This window comes from Leucoraja erinacea, chromosome 46, assembly GCF_028641065.1.
Source record: "Leucoraja erinacea ecotype New England chromosome 46, Leri_hhj_1, whole genome shotgun sequence".
In the NCBI taxonomy this organism is placed as follows: Eukaryota; Metazoa; Chordata; class Chondrichthyes; order Rajiformes; family Rajidae; genus Leucoraja; species Leucoraja erinaceus.
The window spans coordinates 1284707-1305777 of NC_073422.1; the positions used below are offsets into that span (position 1 = coordinate 1284707).

Here is a 21071-nt window from a genome sequence, read left to right on the forward strand (position 1 = left end):
GTTATTGACATCTACACCCACTACCGCACAGGTTGCTGATAATTTGAAAAAAAAAAACAGTCTTGACAGTCCGAAGAAGGGTCTCGACCCGAAACGTCACCCATTCCTTCTCTCCAGAGATGCTGCCCGTCCCGCTGAGTTACTCCAGCATTCTGTGTCTATCATTGGTGTGAACCAGCATCTGCAGTTCATATTGAATGATCTTGAATGATCATATTGAATGGCGGCGCAGGCTCGAAGGGCCGCATGGCCTACTCCTGCACATGTTTTCTATGTTTCCTATACACTTGAATTGACCAGTATGTTTTCCACTATTTCTGTGTGATGCAGAACTGGAGGAATAGACAGCTAATGATGTATAACCGTGAGGTGGGGGGGAACAATTGAGGAGCCGGGCGGGCTTTTTAACTTTGTCAGCAACGTAGGTGGCTGCTATTTGCATACATTGGGTTGCAAGCAAAGAATCTCACTGCCTTGTTACGTGACAATAAAGTATTCCATTCCATATTCTTCTGATGTATATCTAATGTATATTCACCAATGTAAGACATGCTGTGTGACAGACAGCCAACACACAGCACATCACCACAGACAGTCAGATGGGAAGATAGGTTATTTTAGAACTATATTTCCTTTTATGCCACAGATTGAGTACTGCTTATTGTTCTGGTCATCATCAACAGGAGAATGTGAGTGCATGGAAGCAATTGATATCGGTGTTAATCTAAAACCCGGTGAGACACTGTGAAAATCTGTTTTTTATGCTATCCAGGCAAATCATATCATACATCAGGTAGTGCAAATGTGAAAATAAACAGAGTTTAGAATCTAGTCTAACAGAGAAATTGCAGATCAAAAAAAGTGAATGGGTCACAATGAGAGAGATTCATCTGTTGTATATGAATTCATTCCAAGCAATTGCTTCAACTCCTTTACCAAGAATGTGTTGTGTAATTTACAATGCTCTCACTTTCCCCTTTATATAGGGTTTTAGGCATTTTCTTACTTTTTTAGTTCTAGAAAAGTATAAGTTTTTATAGATTATGTGTCTTTTGTGTGTCTTTTTAACTTGACTTGACTCTCTGAACAATCGCACAAGAGTTCCTATGTGTGTAAGCACACATGGCAAATAATGTTTTTGACCTTTGACCTTGACCTTTGTATAAAATGGAGGCTTAACTGACATTTCCTCTTAAGATCTATTTGTTAACCAGACTGCCTCTATACGACAAAATAGATTCAGCAAAATTAGTCTCCCCTGTGTCCTCTGCGACTTTATTCCTCATTCGATCCATAGCTATGTGCACCGGCTTAAGACTAACACCATTTGGCCTTTCAAGAATAGACATGCTGCTTTCTTGAACACCTGACTTACCCTTACCATTCAAAACATAATTTCTGAACAATGTTTGTGGTCGGCGTGCCTTTTGCTGTAATCATGTTCAGTACACAACAATCCCACTTCTACAATCATCAATTTAAAATTTGTGCAACATTTTAATTAAATATTCCTGCTATTCCTTTGTTCATGGATTGTATGAATATCTTCATCTTTATCCTCTTTTTTCTTCCTATGAGCAATTCAGAGCAAGAGTACATCAGCTCGTCTTTTAGACAGAAAAGTAGCATGTTCTTAAACTAAAGATAGCCATAAAATGCAGGAGTAACACAACAGATCAGGCAGCTTCACCGAAGAAAATGGTTTCAGTGGCATTTCAGTTCAGAACCTTACTGACCGACGAAGTGTCCCGACCTGAAACGTCACCTATTCATGTCCTCCAGAGATGCTGCCTGACCCACTGAGTTACTCCTGCAGTATGTTTCTTGGTGGATTTACAAGGTGACCAATAACAATGATATGAAACAGCATGAGAGGGAAATAAGATCTGCTTCATAATTCCAATATTTCATTGTCCATTCCATTGGCATTGTTATTTCATAGAATTTATCTGAGTCAGAGGTTGCAACTAATCAGGCAGATATCTAATTAGGTTAGTGGATGCACAACCAGTCAATTTCTTAAAACATGTATTGAATGATTACCTGTCTACATGAAATTGAAAGGTACGAAGATAAATTTATGCCCACAGTACAGACATGTTATTCAGGATGTGTAAATATTATATTGAGACAAGTTGATTTATGTGTACTTCCATTTACGTTTAATTTTCTCCATCAAGAGATATAAATTAAGAGCCTGTGGCAATATATTAAAGTGGTGTTGAGAGGACAATAACCTGTTCATGTTTACTTTTTTTAAACATTTCCAAACAAACATGTCCTATTAAGGTGAAGGGGAAAAGATTTAATAGGAATCTGAGGGGTCTGGTTTTATACTGCCATCGTAGAGTCTGTCCTCACCTTCTCCATCATGGTCTGGTTTGGCTCAGCCACCAAACACGACATCCGGAGGCTGCAGTGAATGGTTCGATCAGTTGAGAAGGTTATTGGCTGCAACCTTCCCCCCATTGATGAACTGTACACTGCAAGGGCCAGGAAGCGAGTGGGTAAGATCATCTCTGACCCCTCTCACCCTGGCCACAAACTCTGAAGTGCTTCTCTCTGGGAGTCGACTCCGGACTGTCAAAGCCGCCACAGCCAGACTTAAAAACAGCTTTTATCCACGAGCAGTAACTCCACTCCATTTGCTCCCGAATTTTATTTCATTCTTCAGATGTCTAAATTATACTGTTTTATTTCGTAATTGTCGACTGTATATCGTGTTGTTATCCTTGCGAGCAAAGCACCAAGGCCAATTCCTTGTATATATACATTATTGGCTAATAAAATGTATTCAATTCAACATTTTCACACAAAGAGTGGTGGGTGTACGGAACAAGCTGCCAGAGGAGGTATTTGAGGCAAGGACTCTCCCAATGTTTAAGCAGCAGCTAGACAGGTAAATGGATAGGACAGGTGTGCAGGGATATGGACTAAGCGCAGGCAGGTGGGACTAATGCAGCTGGGACATGTTAGCCGGCGTGGGCAAGTTAGCCAAAGGATCAGTTTCCACACAGTGTCCCTCTATGACTCTATTAATTCTACTACCCACAAGATTCTGTATAAATTCTAAAATTAATTTCAGTTCACGTCACTGTTATTTGATTAACAAAATGTGTGAAATAATAGGAGCTAGTATTGGAAATATTTAGTAGGCTTACTAAATATTTACAATGTTATTCTATGTTAATTTCTGAACATCTGAAGAAAGACAGAATAACTTTGAGTTCTAACACTTCATAAGAACTGGCTGCTTAGAATATTGCCGATAATATTTATAATGCATTAAAGGATGGAGGCGCTGAATGACAAATGAAAGTGAAAGATAATCTTGATCAAGCCATCAGAATGTAATACTATGCCTGGATTTTTTTCTGCATTATACCTTTCTTACTTTCCTTGAATTATATGTTTGATTTGTTGAACTACACACCAGGCATAAAGTGGTCGAAAAATTAAATCACTCAGAGTATTTCATTAATTACTGTAATTTTCTACTCTTAGATTTTGATATTAAGACTGTAAGTGAGCTATATTTATCTGGTCTGCTAAATTGTTTACATTGAACCTTTGAGCTTACCAATATATTTTCAATCCTATTGAAAAAATGAGTAAACATCACAGATAGCTTGGAACCTGGGGTGGGAATTTTTCACAGTGGGTGGAGGATATATGGAATGAGCTTCCAGAAGAGATATTTGAGGCAAGTACTTTAACAACATTTAAAAGGCACTTGGTCAGGTACATGGACAGCAAAGGCATTGAAGGTTATGGACAAAAAGCAGGCAGATAGTATTAGCTTGGTTGAGGATCTTGTTGGGATTAACCAGTTAGGGTGAAGGGCCTGTTTCCATTCTGTATGAGTCTATGATGTTCCTAATGATTTAGCTATCTATCCAAGGTCACCACAAAACTGAGATGTCTTGAGTTCCAGGTCACCACAAAACTGAGATGTCTTGAGTTAGCATTGTATTTATTGCTATGGAGAATGGCCATGCGTGAGTGTATATTTAGAACAAAGTGGAGGTACAACCGGGCCCTGCGCCCAGTGCGACAAGTCTTTCCTCCACTGTGACGGAGAAGCCACTGTGCCCTGATCCTGCCCCCTGCACTCCCTCTGTGGTTAATGGATGGTTGACAGCAACGCCTGGCGGGACAGACGATAGACAACCAGCCCAGCCTGTAGATCCAGCCCTGGGACGAACGCAGACCCCCCCGTGGAGTATGGTGGTGAAGGAAGGGCGCCGACTGAAGCAGGTACCTGAGAACTCTGCCCATCAACGCCCTACACCTCGCACTGTAAAAACTCCAGCGAGGCATGTGAGAAAGAAGACCGGCATAATCTGGACTGGTGTGGTTAGCGATATACTGCCTGTCAAAACAAAGATGGTAAAGGTATTTGCTACAAAGTTTGATCTCAGCGTGGACGCCAACACTCTCAGTGACTACTTGAAAACGAAGCTGGGTCGGGAAGTGATATGTAGAAAAATAGAGATGACACAGAGTAGATTCAGCTCCTTCTGTGTCACCGCTGAATGTAGTGATGTGGCGGAACTGTACGATCCGCAGCTGTGGCCCACTGGGTCTTTTGTCCGACGCTACTATGAGCCTCGTCGCCCTAGAGGAGCAGACGGAGGCCCGTCTGGTCCAGAGGATGCCCCTCGCTCTCAGGATGAGGAGCTGCTGCACGGTAACGATGCTGGGGTGCTTGTCGCATCTGTGGGCGAGGACGGGATGAAGGCCAGCTGTTCTGCTGGGAGTGACAAAACACATTAAATGCATGTGGTTTCATACAACACTCGCGGTTTGCGAGTAGGACATTCTGCTACTGATAGATCAAGACGTTTGGTGGTGGACACACTGCTGGACCAATGTGACATTCTGTGCCTGCAAGAAACTTGGCTGGCGAAGCAAGATCTGGATAAGTTGAACACTCTACACATGAACTTCCATGGGGCTGGAGAGTCCACTACCAACCTCAGTACGAGGCTGGTTCGGGGTAGGATAGCTGGTGATGTAGCTATACTGTGGAACATCAAACATGACTCACTGGTGAAGGTGGTGCGTCTAAATGTTGACTGGGCCATAGGGCTGGAGTGTAATTATAATAAAAAGAAATTTACTGTCTTAAATGTTTATACACCGTATGAATCATATGAGCATGAGGACGAATTTCTGAACAGGTTAGCTTTTATTCAGTCCTTTATAGAGGACAACAGCTCATCTTGTGTCTACGTCATGGGTGATTTTAATGCTGACATGTCAGATAGCACATCTTTATTTGCAGCACACCTGCAGCAGTTTTGTAATGAGTCTAAATTAATTCTATCGAGTAAAGCTCTGTTGCCTGACACAAGTTTTACCTATGTTAGTGAGGCGTGGCACACAACATCTTGGCTAGACCATATTGTGACCACAGCTGATTCTCATGCCTCACTGGAAAAGGTGGAGATTTGTTATGAACTTGCCACCTCTGATCACATACCTATTGCTGCACGGTTAAATGTTGAGAATGTCCCCCTGCTGTCCAGTAATAATAATGTTGCTTCCTCAAGTAAACTGGACTGGTCAAAACTGAGCAGAGAGGTTGTGGCTGGATACTCACTGTGAACAGACAGTTTTTTAAATAATATTGAATTGCCTCAAGAGGCCCTAATGTGCTCAGATATGAATTGTAAGGACGTGCAACATGCTGAAAAACTCTGTGCCATGTATGATGTTATTGTGAAAAGTCTCAATGCTTCCAGTGAACCCTTTCGTAAAAGTAAATGTAAGGTACAATTTTGGTCGCCTAATTATAGGAAGGATGTCAACAAAATAGAGAGAGTACAGAGAAGATTTACTAGAATGTTGCCTGGGTTTCAGCAACTAAGTTACAGAGAAAGGTTGAACAAGTTAGGGCTTTATTCTTTGGAGCGCAGAAGGTTAAGGGGGACTTGATAGAGGTTTTTAAAATGATGAGAGGGATAGACAGAGTTGACGTGGAAAAGCTTTTCCCACTGAGAGTAGGGAAGATTCAAACAAGGGGACATGACATGAGAATTAAGGGACTGAAGTTTAGGGGTAACATGAGGGGGAACTTCTTTACTCAGAAAGTGGTAGCTGTGTGGAATGAGCTTCCAGTGGAGGTGGTGGAGGCAGGTTCGTTTTTATAATTTAAAAATAAATTGGATAGTTACAAGGATGGAAGGGAATGGAGGGTTATGGTCTGAGCGCAGGTATATGGGACTAGGGGAGATTATGTGTTCGGCACGGACTAGAAGGGTCGAGATGGCCTGTTTCCATGCTGTAATTGTTATATGGTTATATGGTTTATATGGTACCCAACATCAGACCTGGGTGGAATGAGTTTGTGGCTGAGCAGTACGCTGAGGCAAGAGAGTGTTATTAAGAAAAATTAAAACACAATGAGAGAAGACTCGCTTGCCAGAAAGCTACAGAATAACAACCTTACTAACTTCTGGAAAGAGGTCAAAGTAATGAATAACAATAAAACACCCCTACCGTCTGACATTGAAGGTGTTAGTAGCCCAGAAAAAATAGCTGAGAGTTGACGTGAGCACTACTGTAACCTTTTTAACTGTGTTAAAAGTAACCCAGTTAGAATCAATCATGAACATATTGATCTCTCAGCAGATATGATAGTTAGGGCAGCAGATGTCTATGATGCCATTAACATGTTGGATAACAACAAAGCCTGCGGTATGGACTGCATTACTGCAGAACATCTAAAATATGCCAGCTATAAGCTCTGCCCTTTACTTTCCATGTGCTTTAATGGTTGTCTGGTTCATGGTGTCTTGCCAAATGCTATTATGTCTGTAATGTTAGTGCCTGTGCTTAAAGACAAGGCTGGTAAGCTCAACAGTATTGACAATTATTGACCTATTGCATTAGCCAGTATCTTGTCTAAAGTACTGGAGAGAATACTGCTAACAAAGCTAGAAATGTATGTCCTTACTACTGACAATCAGTTTGGGTTCAAAAGTAAACATGGAACTGACCAGTGTATCTATGCTCTTAAAGAGATTGTGTTCAGGCACACAAGCCTGAATTCATCTGTATTTTTATGTTTTATTGATGCGTCCAAGGCATTTGATAGAATTAATCATGAACAATTGTTTGTAAAATTGCTAAATAGAGGTGCCCCTAAATTTTTAGTGAGAATTTTAGTGTTTTGGTATGCCTCTCAAACGTTTCAGGTTAAATGGGACAATGTTGTATCTGCTCCATTCTGTGTTAGTAACGGAGTGCGGCAAGGAAGAATTTTGTCTCCTATTTTATTTAATGTTTATATGGATGAATTATCAAATCAGTTAAATAGGTTAAAAACTGGCTGTCTTGTGGGCAACACTATTGTTAATCATCTGATGTATGCAGACAACCTGGTCCTGCTCTGTCCATATAGTGCTGGGCTGCAGCAGATGCTGAAGGTGTGCTCTCAGTATGGCCTTGATTATGACATAAAGTATGACGCTAAGAAAAGCCGCATAATGGTAGTTAGAAGCGCTGAGGACAGGAAATCAACTTTTCCGACCTTTTATTTGTCAGACAGTCCTCTTGCTGTGTGTGAGGAAATTAAATACCTAGGTCATGTCATATCCGATGACTGGACGGATGACAAAGACCTCTACCGACAGCGCTGTAACATTTATTTTCAAGCTAACATACTTATAAGGAAGTTTTCTATGTGCTCTGACTCTGTGAAGTGTTCCTTGTTCACAACCTATATCACACCGTTATATACTGCTCAATTGTGGTCTAGGTATAAGAAAAAGAGTATACAGAGGCTTAAGGTAGCATACAATGATGCAATGAGGTTGCTACTTCGTGTCCCTAGGTGGCATAGTGCCAGTCAATTGTTTGTGTCCACTAGAGTGCCAACCTGTGAGGCACTCTTAAGACAGCTGATGTTTAGTTTTATGTGTCGCCTGGACAAGTCAGAGAACCACATAATTGAAGCCTTAGTCAGCCCTCTGAAAAGCTGCTATAGATTCACTTCTAGGCTAAGATGGCATTGGTGCAATAGCTTGTATATCTTATAGGCTAATATGCAATTTTTAATGTATTTTTTGTATCTCCTTATACTGTATGATGTGTTATATGGACCTGTGTCTAAAATAAAGCTTTATTATTATTCAGAGGAGATGTTGTTGGTATTCTGAGATTAGAAAAGGTTATGTTGTTTGAGATTCTTTTTTGGCTGCGATCAGCCTCACATTTATTAGCATCAAATGATACAGGGAGCAAGGATCGGGGGACTTTTTCAGATTATTCAGGCGTTAAGGTTCTTCTCACCACAGCTGGTGACTTTGACCTGTTGGAATTCCCACAACCAGTTTATCTTGAGTATTTTTGCACATTCTCTCAGCATTGGTGCATGATGAGATGCTAACAGATGGATAATTGCAGGTCTAATTAGTGCTCCTGTTGGTACACATGTGTGTACTTTAACCATTTTCAATCTTGGTACAACAAAAAATAAGTGTTTAAATATATTTGATCACTGGGCATGCTTTATTTCTGTGGTTATTGAACAATAGATGTTTACTGAGTAAATATACCACCATGAAATACTTTTATCCCCATTGTATGTAAGTGAGATTGTTTTTATTTGAATTTTTATGACTGAGAGCAACGCAGCAATTTATATTTGACAACATTATTGTACCAGCCCTAATGTCCTTTGAGGAACAACTGAGGTATTTATGCAGATCACTTTGTTGTGTTACAGGAGGGGGTGGGTGGAGAAAATTCTGTAGAATAAGACTCAGTCTGAAGAAGTGTCTCGACCCGTAACTTCACCCATTCTTTCTCTCTAGAGATGAGTTACTTCAGCATTTTGTGACTATCTTGGGTTTAAACCAGCATCTGCAGTTCCTTCCTACAAAGATCTGTCAAATGTCTAATTTCTATTTGCCACTTGATGGCTAATAAGCGAGTTCGGTATTCTGAAAAACGCAAGGAATCATGGGATTTGTCAAAGGTCATTCACCATAATCGAACGAATTACTGTATAAACTGTGTATTATGTTATTATCTTTATTCATGATTTACATGTAAAAGTATATTTAATCTGAGGAACGGGGTGCCAGGTAGCAGGAGAGCGGGGTGTAATTGCGAGAGAGAGGGGGAAGACGCGAGTGGGAGACGGGGGGAGAGACTGGACCAACGGAGGGACATTCTCGGTAGCTGACCATGCCTCATCCGCAACCAGGATCGAACCCGAGTCCCCAGCGCCGCAAGTGCTTCCAAACCGCCACTGTACCGTCCCCGTCCCCATCCCCGTCCCCATCCCGGTGTCCCGTCCCCCCCTCCCCGAGACATCCAGGGCGAACCCAGACCATCTGCGGCCCACCGCTAGTGTATAGAAGAAGGGCCAACCCCAGCTCAACTCTACCTGCCCCGCCGGGCGATCCGACAGCCTCCGGACTGAGATGGGACACCCAGGAGGGGACGGGGACAGCAACTCAACAGCACCCGCAGGGCCGGAGAACATGGACTCCGACCTCGCTCACTCAACTTGTACTGTATTGTACTTCCGGTGGCGCTGGTGCCAGCAGCCTCCACCTACAGCCCGGTATCTTTTTGTTTTTTTGTTTATTTAGTTATGTAAAAGTGTGTTTTTTTGTGTTTTTTTGGTGTTTTTATGTGGGGGAAGAGGGCACGGTGCGGAGGATACCGTCCTTCAGCCGCTTCCTGGTGAGGACGCGACTATTATTCGAGTCGCGTCCTCGCCCCCCCCCTCCCCCACAGCGGCCTACCTACCTGGATTGGCGCGGCCTTTCCTGACGGGATCGACCGGAGCTCCAGCAGCGGCGGGACAGCGCTGGAACATCGCGGGGCTGGTAATGCCTTACCGGGGGTCGCCGTTTGGAGCCCGGAGTGCTGGACCTGCTGCACCAACATCACGGAGCTGCGGTTTGCAGAGCTCCCAACGCGGGCGGCGCTGACTAATCAACGCGGGGTCCTGTGACTCTGCCCGGCTCGGCCTGCGGACTCAGGAGCTGCAGACTCCGGCAGCGGGAGGCGGCTGATCCAGGAGGTCCGGGCCGCTGAGGAGGAGGATGTTCACCGTCGGGGTTCGGCGTCGGCGTTCCACCAGCCCGGCGTGAGGGCCTGAACATCGGGCCACCCGGGGCGGCGACTGCGGGTGCTTGGAAGGCCCCGTCCACGGATGAACACGGAGGGGAGGCTGGCTGGACTATGGTGCCGTCCTCACCTGGGTGCCATTTATGTTATGTTGTGTCGTGGACTTCTGTATTTGTGCTTTTTTTTAAATTTTAATTCAATTTCAATTTTATTTTTAATATGTTTTATTATTTATTTATTATTTATTTTTATAATTTCTTTGTGATTTTTTTTAATGATACTGCCTGTAAGGAAAATTCATTTCGTTGTCTCAAATTGAGACAATGACAATAAATTGAATACAATACAATACAATACAATACAACGAAGTATGAAGCAATAAAAACTACAAAATAATCTTAGCTTTTAACAAGAGAATTAATATAACTAATTCATAGTTTGAACACAGTATTTTCTTACCTAGAAGAATCAAAGCTGTAAAAGACGGATGAAATGTTTCCACAGTTCCACAGCTCCACTGCAATGTTTATGCAGAGCGACCTTTGACCTGGGCATGCGCAGACGGAACACCGAACTCGCATTCTCTAAATAAATTGTAAAAAATCCACTCATCCTCTACTCAAATTAAGGCCTAGTTTGCGATCAGAACGAGAACTGCAGGAGTTTCAGGTTCAGATTCAGATCTTATTACTGTGATTCTGCAATAAAATGGCAGCTATATCCAGTAAATTAATATTAAAAACTTGTGCTGCCACCAATACTGGCCACGGGGTTGTACAGTTTGATAGCCACAGGGAAGAAGGATCTCCTGTGGTGTTCTGTGCTGCATCTTGGTGAAACCAGTCTGTTGCTGAAGGTGCTCCTCAGGTTGGCCAGTGTATCATGGAGAGGGTGAGGTGTGTTGTCCAGGATTCTCCGCAGTTTGAGGAGCATCCTCCCCTCCATGACCATCTCCCATGAATCAATCTCCGCCCCCAGGATGGAGCCAGCCTTCCTGATGAGTTTGTTGATCCTATTGGCGTCTGCAGCCTTCGCCCTGCTGCCCCAGCACACAGCAGCGAAGAAGATGGCACTGGCTTCCACCGATTGGGAGAACATCTGCAGCATCTCACTGCAGACATTGAAGGAGCAGAACTTTCTAAAAAGTACAGCCAACTCTGTCCCTTCTCGTACAAGGCCTCAGCATTCCTGGACCAGTCCAGTTTACTGTCCAGGTACACTCCAAGGTATTTGTACTCCCAGGTAAACTGCACATCCACACCATTGATGGAGACAGGGGACAGAGGTTCTCCTCTCCTAAAGTTTTAGTTATTTATTTAACCCAATGCTTCAGTAATATTCTTCAATAAAGGAAAGCAGTCTATGTGGACTTCCAACCCTTTGCAATATATTTTACTTTAATTGCCCAATGACACCGTAATCAGTTTAAAGGCATTAGGAAAATAGACAACGAATGTTGTACTTCTCACCGATTCCTATATACTTAGAGTAATTTATTTTAAAAGTGCAACAAAAGGATTATTTGTAGTCTGAATTTATTCAGTAGAAAATATACAAATCTGAGATTTATTTTAGTTTAATTTAGTTTTGTTTAGCGATACAGCGCGAAACAGGCCTTTTGGCCCACCGAGTCTGCGCTGACCAGTGATCCCCACACATTAACACAATCCTACACACACTAGGGTCAATTTTACATTTTATACCAAGCCAGTTAAGCTACAACCCTGTACTTCTTTGGAGTGTGGGAGAAAATCAGAGATCCCGGAGAAAACCCACGCAGGTCACGGGGAGAACGTACAAGCTCCGTACAGACAGCACCCGTAGTCGGGATTGAATAGGTGCTGTCAGGCAGCAACTCTGCCATTGTGCCGCCCTTTTGTGTATCAAATATCCTAAGTAAATGGATGATATTTGCTTGTGAGATCTGCGGGCTAATTTGAATTTAACACATTTCATCATTAACGAATAGTAGGTGTTGGATATCAGAAAAATAATTTTGTGGCAATGCAAAGGACAGTTAATGATGCATACGAGAGCTTTGATGTATGCTTGGGATTATTCAGTGGAGAGGCACTTACTGGGGTTCAATTCTGGTCATTTCAAAAAAGTTACATTGAACACTGTGCCTATTGTATACTCAAGGAAAACAAATACTACAAAGGAATGCAGTTTCAGAAACTGAGTTTGACATATCTTGGGATAGAGAGGGATAGACAGAGTTGATGTGGACCAGCTTTTCCCTTTGAGAATAGGGAAGATTCAAACAAGAGGACATGACTTCAGAATTAAGGGACAGAAGTTTAGGGGTAATATGAGGGGGAACTTCTTTACTCAGAGAGTGGTAGCGGTGTGGAATGAGCTTCCAGTGGAAGTGGTGGAGGCAGGTTCGATGGTATCATTTAAAAATAAATTGGATAGGCATATGGATGAGAAGGGAATGGAGGGTTATGGTATGAGTGCAGGCAGGTGGGACTAAGGGAAAATAATTGTTCAGCATGGACTTGTAGGGCCGAGATAGCCTGTTTCCGTGCTGTAATTGTTATATGGTTATATGGTTATATCATACATTTGATCATGTCATAAATGATAGGAGCAGAATTAGGTCATTCGGCTCATCACGTCTGCCATTCAATCAAGGCTGATCTATCTCTCCCTCTCAACCCCATTCTCCTGCCTTCTTCCCATAACCCCTGACACCCGTACTAATCAAAAAATTATCTATGCCTTAAAAATATCAATTGACGACCTCCACAGCTTTCTGTGGCAAATAATTCCACAGATTCACCACCCTCTGACTGAAGAAATTCCTCCTCATCTCCTCCCTATAGGAACATCCTTTAATTATGAGACTGACCTTTAGTCCTAGACTCTTGCATTAGTGGAAACATCCTCTCCACATCCACTCTATCAAGGTCTTTCACTATTCAGTGAAGTACAAATTCTCCCTGACGTACAATTCTTCTGTTATTTGTTTAAAGATAACAGCGGGAAACGTCATGTCAGAATGATTAGTCTGTGTTCTACTTATGACAGTCAGTGACCCGTACAGGCCACTGTTGGTATTGTAAAGCTCTCTTGACCTGTAACGGTCATGCACATGGGTTAGGTCCTAAATGATTGTGCACTTGAATTGCATGTCTGGTTCAATGCCATTGTTAGTGATGCCTTCATAGCAAGAGCAGCATTATGGGGGCAGATTATTATCTCAATGAGGTTAGGTTAGGTAAGGGGGAGGTACAGCGACACCTGACTGTCCTTGTACACCGGTCACTGAAAGTTGGCGTGCAGGTACAGCAGGCAGTGAAGAAAGCTAATGGAATGTTGGCCTTCATAACAAGAGGATTTTAGTATAGGAGTAGAGAGGTTCTTCTGCAGTTGTGTAGGGCTCTGGTAAGACCACATCTGGAGTATTGTGTACAGTTTTGGTCTCCTAATTTGAGGAAGGACATCCTTGTGGTTGAGGCAGTGCAGCGTAGGTACACAAGATTGATCCCTGGGATGGCGGGACTGTCATATGAGGAAAGATTGAAAAGACTGGGCTTGTATTCACTGGGGTTTAGAAGGATGAGGAGGGATCTTATAGAAACATATGAAATTATAAAAGGACTGGAGACGCTAGATGCAGGAAAAATGTTCCCAATGTTGGGCGAGTCCAGAACCAGGGGGCCACAGTCTTAGAATAAAGGGGAGGTCATTTAAGACTGAGGTGAGAAAAAACGTTTTCACCCAGAAAGTTGTGAATTTGTGGAATTGAGGGCAGTGGAGGCCAAGTCACTGGATGGATTTAAGAGAGAGTTAGATAGAGCTCCAGGGCTAGTGGAATCAAGGGATATGGGGAGAAGGCAGGCATGGGTTATTGATTGGGGAAGATCAGCCATGGGGAGAAGGGCTGAATGGCCTCCTCCTGAACCAATTTTTATCTTTCTATGCTGTCAGTTTTTTCCTTCAGTTTAAGTCGGCGGATTCAGCAGCAGAATATGCACCACCTACTGTTTTAATTTGAAGCAATGGAGGAAGAGATAGCAAAATGAAAAGCAGGATGTGTCTGTAGCTGATGATTAAATCTCATGTCTCACGGATCTTCATTTAAATGGGAACCCATGTTTGGATTTGGACTTGACATTTCGACCTCAAAATTGTGCTCTCTGCACCTGTAAGAATTTGTACTTGGCCTGTACGCTTTTAAATACAGCCATCTGATCCCTAGCAACTTGAACTGTCCACGGAGAGTTTCTTAAGTCCAAGAACCAACCACTCTATCCACAGATACAGAATTATTCAGCTGTATAACCATTTGATTATGTCTCTTCTGCACCTATTCTAATGTCTTTGCTTCTTTCCTCAAGTATGTCAGCAAAATCTAATACTGGCTGAACTGTTTGTTTTAATTTTAAATCGATGTATTTCTTGCTGGTGTATGCTGTAATGCCAGGATCCTGTGTGATGAGTGACGTACACAGGACAGGCCGAGTGGCACTGTCTAACCAGACAGCAGAAAGACAATACATAGAAATATAGAAAATAGGTGCAGGAGTAGGCCATTCGGCCATTCAATACGATCATGGCTGATCATCCAACTCAGTATCCTGTACCTGCCTTCTCTCCATACCCCCTGATCCCTTTAGCCACAAGGGTCACATCTAACACCCTCTTAAATATAGCCAATGAACTGGCCACAACTACCTTCTGCGGGAGAGAATTCCAGAGATTAACCACTCTCTGTGTGAAAAAAGTTTTCCTCATCTCGGTCCTAAAAGATTTCCCCCTTATCCGTAAACTGTGACCCCTTGTTCTGGACTTCCCCAACATCGGGAACAATCTTCCTGCATCTAGCCTGTCCAATCCCTTAAGAATTTTGTACGTTTCTATGAGATCCCCCCTCAATCTTCTAAATTCTAGCGAGTACAAGCCGAGTCTATCCAGTCTTTCTTCATATGAAAAATACATGATTACAATCGATCCATTTACAGTGTATAGATGCATGAACTTTGAATAACCAAGGTAAAACCAGCAAAGTCCAATCAAGGACAGTCCGAGGGTCACCAAAGTTGTCGATAGTAGTTCAGCACTGCTCACTGGTTGTGCTAGGATGTTTCAGTTGCCTGATAACTGGTGGGAAGAAACTGTCCCTGAATCTGGAGGTGTGTGTTTTCACACTATTATACCTTTTGCTTGATGGGAGAGGGGAGAAAAGGGAGTGCCCAGGGTGAGATTGGTCCTTGATTATGCTTCTGACCTTGTCGAGGCAGCGTGAGGTATAAATTGAGTCAATAGAAGGGAGGTTGGTTTGTGCGATGGTCTGGGCTGCGTACACAATTTGTTGTAATTTCATAGTTCCAGATCAATGAGGACAGGTAGTGAAAACAAAGCTAGTGACACTATTTGTAGTACGAGATCTGTCTGAATTATCAATGAAGCTGTATGAATGAACTGCAGATGCTGGTTTAAACCAAAGATAGACACAAAATGCTGGAGTAACTTGGCATGCCAGGCAGCATCCCTGGAGAGAAAGTATCTTTAAAGCTGTAGGATGCATTAAACTTGGTGTACAATTTGTACAAGGCAAACTAAAATATGTATAGATGGAGTGTGTGTTCAGTTATCCAATGCATCGGATATGATCTGGAACAATGAAATTCTAGCTTGCCACAGCTTTGCAGACACATTGGACAGTTCATTGAGCAATAAACGTTAGCGAAGATCGGAATGTGTTTTGGAAAGTAATATTTATGATGGCAAAAATCTTCTGAGGAATTAACTGGCTCTTAAAGATAGATGGATAATCCGTGACCTAACTCCATACTTTTCCCCATTACCCCTTAATAAACTGGGATAACAATCACTTCTCCCTCTCAGATATAACAGTGCAAATTGACCTGGCACAAGAGACAATTGGCTGCTGAGTTACTTCATCATATTGTGTCTTTCTTTAGCATTTATAGAAGAATGCTCCCAATTTCTGACATCCTCTTTGTGTTATCTTTGTTCTTCATTCCTGAATCATCCAGGTTTAATTTGCTTTGCTCTGGCCCTAAACATTTTTACCTCCATCACAGTGAGGAATGTGGAGGAGTCACTGTGGTGGATGTTTATATTAAAATATATTTTGTGTGTTCTGTTGCTTTTTATTTGTATGACTGACTAGGCAAATTAAATTCCTGGTATATTGCAAAACATACTTGGTTAATAAAGTATTATTGTGCTGGTGATAGTGACTTGGATAACAGTAGTAATTGTAGGATTAACATATCACAATGGGTGTGAGGTGAACAAACGTATCAGACCTTGGCCCTTGATTCCCAAGCTGTGGATCGACACAAAAAGCTGGAGTAACTCAGCGGGTCAGATAGCATCTCTGGAGAAAAGGAATAGATGGCAGTTTGGGTCAAGTTCCTTCTTCAATCTGTGGACATTGTTTCTCTCTATCTATTTACACCTTGACATTGTAAATTTCCCATAAACTACCACCCAGGTTTGTAAAGCACTACTTATAAACACTTGGAACCCAGGTAAAATCCTGCAAAGACAATATTGTGTTTCTGCCAAGTCAGCTATATTCCTTCTGTGACATGATGGTCTTTGGGGAGGGAATCTGGATCCAACTGCACTACACAGTTATCTGTGGTGCAGTCCAAAACAACGAGAAGGAAACAGGCAGCTTCTCCACGAGGTCTGGCGTCAGGCAAGGTTGTCCATGCTCCCCTGCCTTGTTTGTGTGTTACATAAAACCCCTTGCTGAATCCATCAGGAAGGCTGAGAACATAAGAAGGTGATGTTGCCAGGCAACGAGGACGCTCAGAAACCTACCTCCCTGTACATGGACAGTGTCACCATCTTCCTCACTGAGCCAAGGTCAATCCACAGATTGAGTGACATCTGGGGCCAGATTGAATTGACATTGGGAGCCAGTCAACCGCAGGAAGAGTGAGGCCATTCTCGTCGGCATTTGGCCCAACTGACTGCCCATATTCCTCACCATCAGGTCTGACTATTTGGGGTTCTGGCGCAGAGGGATATGCAATAAAAACCTGGCTTGAGCAGATATCCAGGGTCAAACAATGATTGGGACAGCATACCTTCTCCATAACCGGGATAAGTCTAGTCATCAAGAGAGAGGAGTTCTTGGAGTTGCTGTACTTGCTGCAGGTGTGACCTGTCCCCTGTTCTTCCGCCTTGGTAATCACCCAGGCCATCTTCCTGATGAGAGTTTAATGATACAGCATGGAAACTGGCCCTTTGCCCACCGTGTCCACATCAACTCTTGATCACCTGTTTCCACTAGTTCTATGTTATCCCATTTCCCCATCTATTCTTTACGCATCAGGGTCAATTTTACAGATGCCAATTAACCTAATAACTGGCACATGTTTAGGATGGAGGTCGCTCTGGAGATCAAATGTGGAGAGTGATAATGCACAGGTCCATAGGCATAAATGTTCTCAACGTGACCCTCATACTGATGGGCTCCTTTGTGTGTGGTTGCATCAGTCTGTAGAGCCCAAGCATGTGGGCACCGTGTCATTGCCTGCTGAAGCAGGACAAATCAAAATAGGACGTACATGGTAAATGGCAGGGAATGGAAGAATGCAGGTGAACAGAGGGATCTGGGAATAACTGTGCACAGTTCCCTGAAAGTGGAATCTCATGTAGATAGGGTGGTAAATAAATTTTTGGTGTGCTGGCCTTTATAAATCAGAGCATTGAGTATAGAAGTTGGGATGTAATGTTAAAATTGTACAAGGCATTGGTGAGGCCAATTTTGGAGTACGGTGTACAATTTTGGTTGCCTAATTATAGGAAGGATGTCAACAAAATAGAGAGAGTGCAGAGGAGATTTACTAGAATGTTGCTTGGGTTTCAGCAACTAAGTTACAGAGAAAGGTTGAACAAGTTAGGGCTTTATTCTTTGGAGCGCAGAAGGTTAAGGGGGGACTTGATAGAGGTCTTTAAAATGATGAGAGGGATAGACAGAGTTGATGTGGATAAGCTTTTCCCACTGAGAGTAGGGAAGATTCAAACAAGGGGACATGACTTCAGAATTAAGGGACTGAAGTTTAGGGGTAACATGAGGGGGAACTTCTTTACTCAGAGAGTGGTGGCTGTGTGGAATGAGCTTCCAGTGAAGGTGGTGGAGGCAGGTTTGTTGGTATCATTTGAAAATAAATGGGATAGTTATATGGACGGGAAAGGAATGGAGGGTTATGGTCTGAGCGCAGGTGTATGGGACTAGGGGAGAATACGTGTTCGGCACGGACTAGAAGGGTCGAGATGGCCTGTTTCCGTGCTGTAATTGTTATATGGTTATATGGTTATAAGTGTGATGGATGGGCCTGGCACCGTCACTGGGCAATGTGCCATTCAGCTGGATGTTGCTGCACCACCTTTTCTTTTGTGGAAAGGTTTTTCCAGAACAGCCACTGTCCATTGGGCAGCAGTCAGTATGGAATATCCTGCATCCCCTGCGGCCCAAGGACCCAGTCCTTGTTCATGACCCAAAATCACCAACAAGCTCCAAGACGTTGCTCAACTGGCAATGAAAGGGGCCCTACTAGTCATATCGGTCCTGCACCATCGCAGTCTTATCCCCATCCATGTCCCTTTGGCATGGCTGCTATGGAGAGGTCACAGTTGCCCTAGTCTTCAGGGAGTGTGGATTTGTGAAGAAGGTCCAGGGAAGGATTCACGCACCTTTGTCATGGTGCAGCTGAGGACTGTGATTTACAGGTTGTTCCCAGAGACACACTTGTAAACGGACATCAAATGCTGCTGGAAGACCATGAACTCGGTGAACAACACTCTCTGATCTGCCCATAGCTTGTTGGCCTCCCAGCGGAGCGAGACTTCCTTCAGGGAATGTGGCCGACTGACCCACAGCAGACTGCAGGAGTACGTGCTGAGGGACACACTGAAACTCAGTGCAGCCAACACCAAGGCTCTGTGGGGGAGGACCACAGTCTAGGGTCCTTCTGCTGCTGGACATTAAGGGGTAGAGTTTGGTGCAGGCTGCCCTCAAACTAGGGAAGAGATACCATCTGGCACACCAGAGACAAGGATATGTCTTGTTTCTGTTTTAATATTTTTTATTATTTTATACAATTTTTTAACAAAACAGAACAAAACAAACAAAAAAATAAATAAATAAAAACTGAAAAAGACAACAGGAAAAAAAAAGGAAGGAAAAAAATAATAATTTAAAAAATAAATAAATAATAAAACAAAGCGGCCAGACATAACAGTATTGGTACAATCCACATGGTGCTACACAGTCAGGCATTGCAAAAGCAGAAGTAAAGGTCACAGGACTACATAACTGCAGATAATATGAAATTATGAAATTATTGGACTTTGAGGTGGTTGATAAATGGTCCCCAAACAGTTGTTTGGTACCTTGGAGTTGTAGAAGCGTATCCTTTCCATCTGTATGATTATTATCATTTCATTGAGCCATTTTTCGAAGCAGGGGGGTGTAGATGATATCCAGTCTGTTAGGATCATTTTCTTGGCTGCCACCATACCAAGCATCAGTGCTTGTTGTTCTTCAGACGTGAAGTACAAAGCAGTCTCTGAGCATCCAAAAAGTGCCAGTTCTGGATCAGGGAGAATATCTTTTCCATAGACCCCAGAAAACCACTTAAATATTTTAGACCAGTATCTTTGTATATGAGGACAGAGCCAGAAAATATGTGTTAAAGAACCATCTGCACATTTGCATCTGTCACATAATGGAGAAATAGCAGGGTAGATTCGATGTAATTTGGTCTTTGAGTAATGGAGTCTGTGGATGACTTTAAACTGAATCAGTTTATACCTGACATTGATCGAACAAGTTTGGATTCTGGTCAGAACTTCATTCCAAGTGTCGTCAGACACCTCGAAATTCAGTACAGTATTCAGTACAAGGCTTCTTTCAGATGGGTAGTGGATACAGAGGTGGTGAATAGACTCACAAATCGAGATATTAGATGTTTGGAGTCTGGAGGAAGCTGCAGGAGCTCATTGAGTGGGCAACTGTCAGGCATGGTTTGAACATTTGCAATTTGATCTTTAACGTAGTACCTAATTTGGAGATAACGAAAAAAATGAGAGTTGGAAAGGTTAAATTTTGATTTCAACTGATTAAACGAAGCAAACTTTTTGTCAATATATAGATCTCTGAGGGTCGCAAGGCCCTTGTCCCTCCAGACAGCAAACACCCCATCCGTCTGTGATGGCAAAAAGGAGTGGTTGTGACATATGGGGGTGTAAATAGAGACATTTGACAATGTACTGAAACTTCTTATCTGATTTAAAATTCGAATAGAATTTCTTAAAATGAAGTTCTCACCAACCAACGTATGTGGGGATTCTGTTTTGGAAAAAAGCAAAGTACAGAGGGAGGAATTTTTCACTGCTGTGTTTTCAATGTTTAGCCACGAAGGGGCATAATTATTATTATCCAAAGGTTTATCTGGGAATCCCCATTGCCAGTAAATCAGAGCTCTAGCATTGGCTGCCCAATAGCAGTGCCTAAATATAGGAAGGCCCATGCCTCCCTCATTTTTTGGCTTTAGAAGATGTGCCTTTGATATACGGTGGGCTTTATAGCCCCAAATGAATGGAAGGATAATGGAGTCCAATTTTTAAAAAAAATGATGAAGTAAGAAAAATTGGAAGATTTTGGAATAACTATATGAATCTAGGAAGAGACACCATCTTGATAGCGTTAATACGCCCCACTATACACAAGGGTAAAATCCTCCATTTCTCTATGGTCAGTTTTAACTTTATAATCATATCAGCGTAGTTGAGTTTGAATATAAGTTTGGGGTTTAGGGGTATTTTGAGTCCTAGATATGTAAAGTGGTCATATACTATCTTAAATGGTAGAGCCTCACTGAAGCTCAGTGCAGCCAACACCAAGGCTCTGTGGGGTACCCGGGCCAGCTGCCTGCCCCTTTTCCGGGGTTACGTCCGTGCCCGGGTGGGATTAGAAAGGGAAT

The 21071-nt window shown here is 42.7% G+C and overlaps 1 protein-coding gene across 1 annotated transcript in view; it reads left to right on the forward strand.

Moving 5' to 3' along the window:
- The window catches only part of LOC129715014 (potassium voltage-gated channel subfamily H member 3-like), a 915007-nt gene that overhangs the window by 783890 nt on the left and 110046 nt on the right, over nucleotides 1–21071 (forward strand).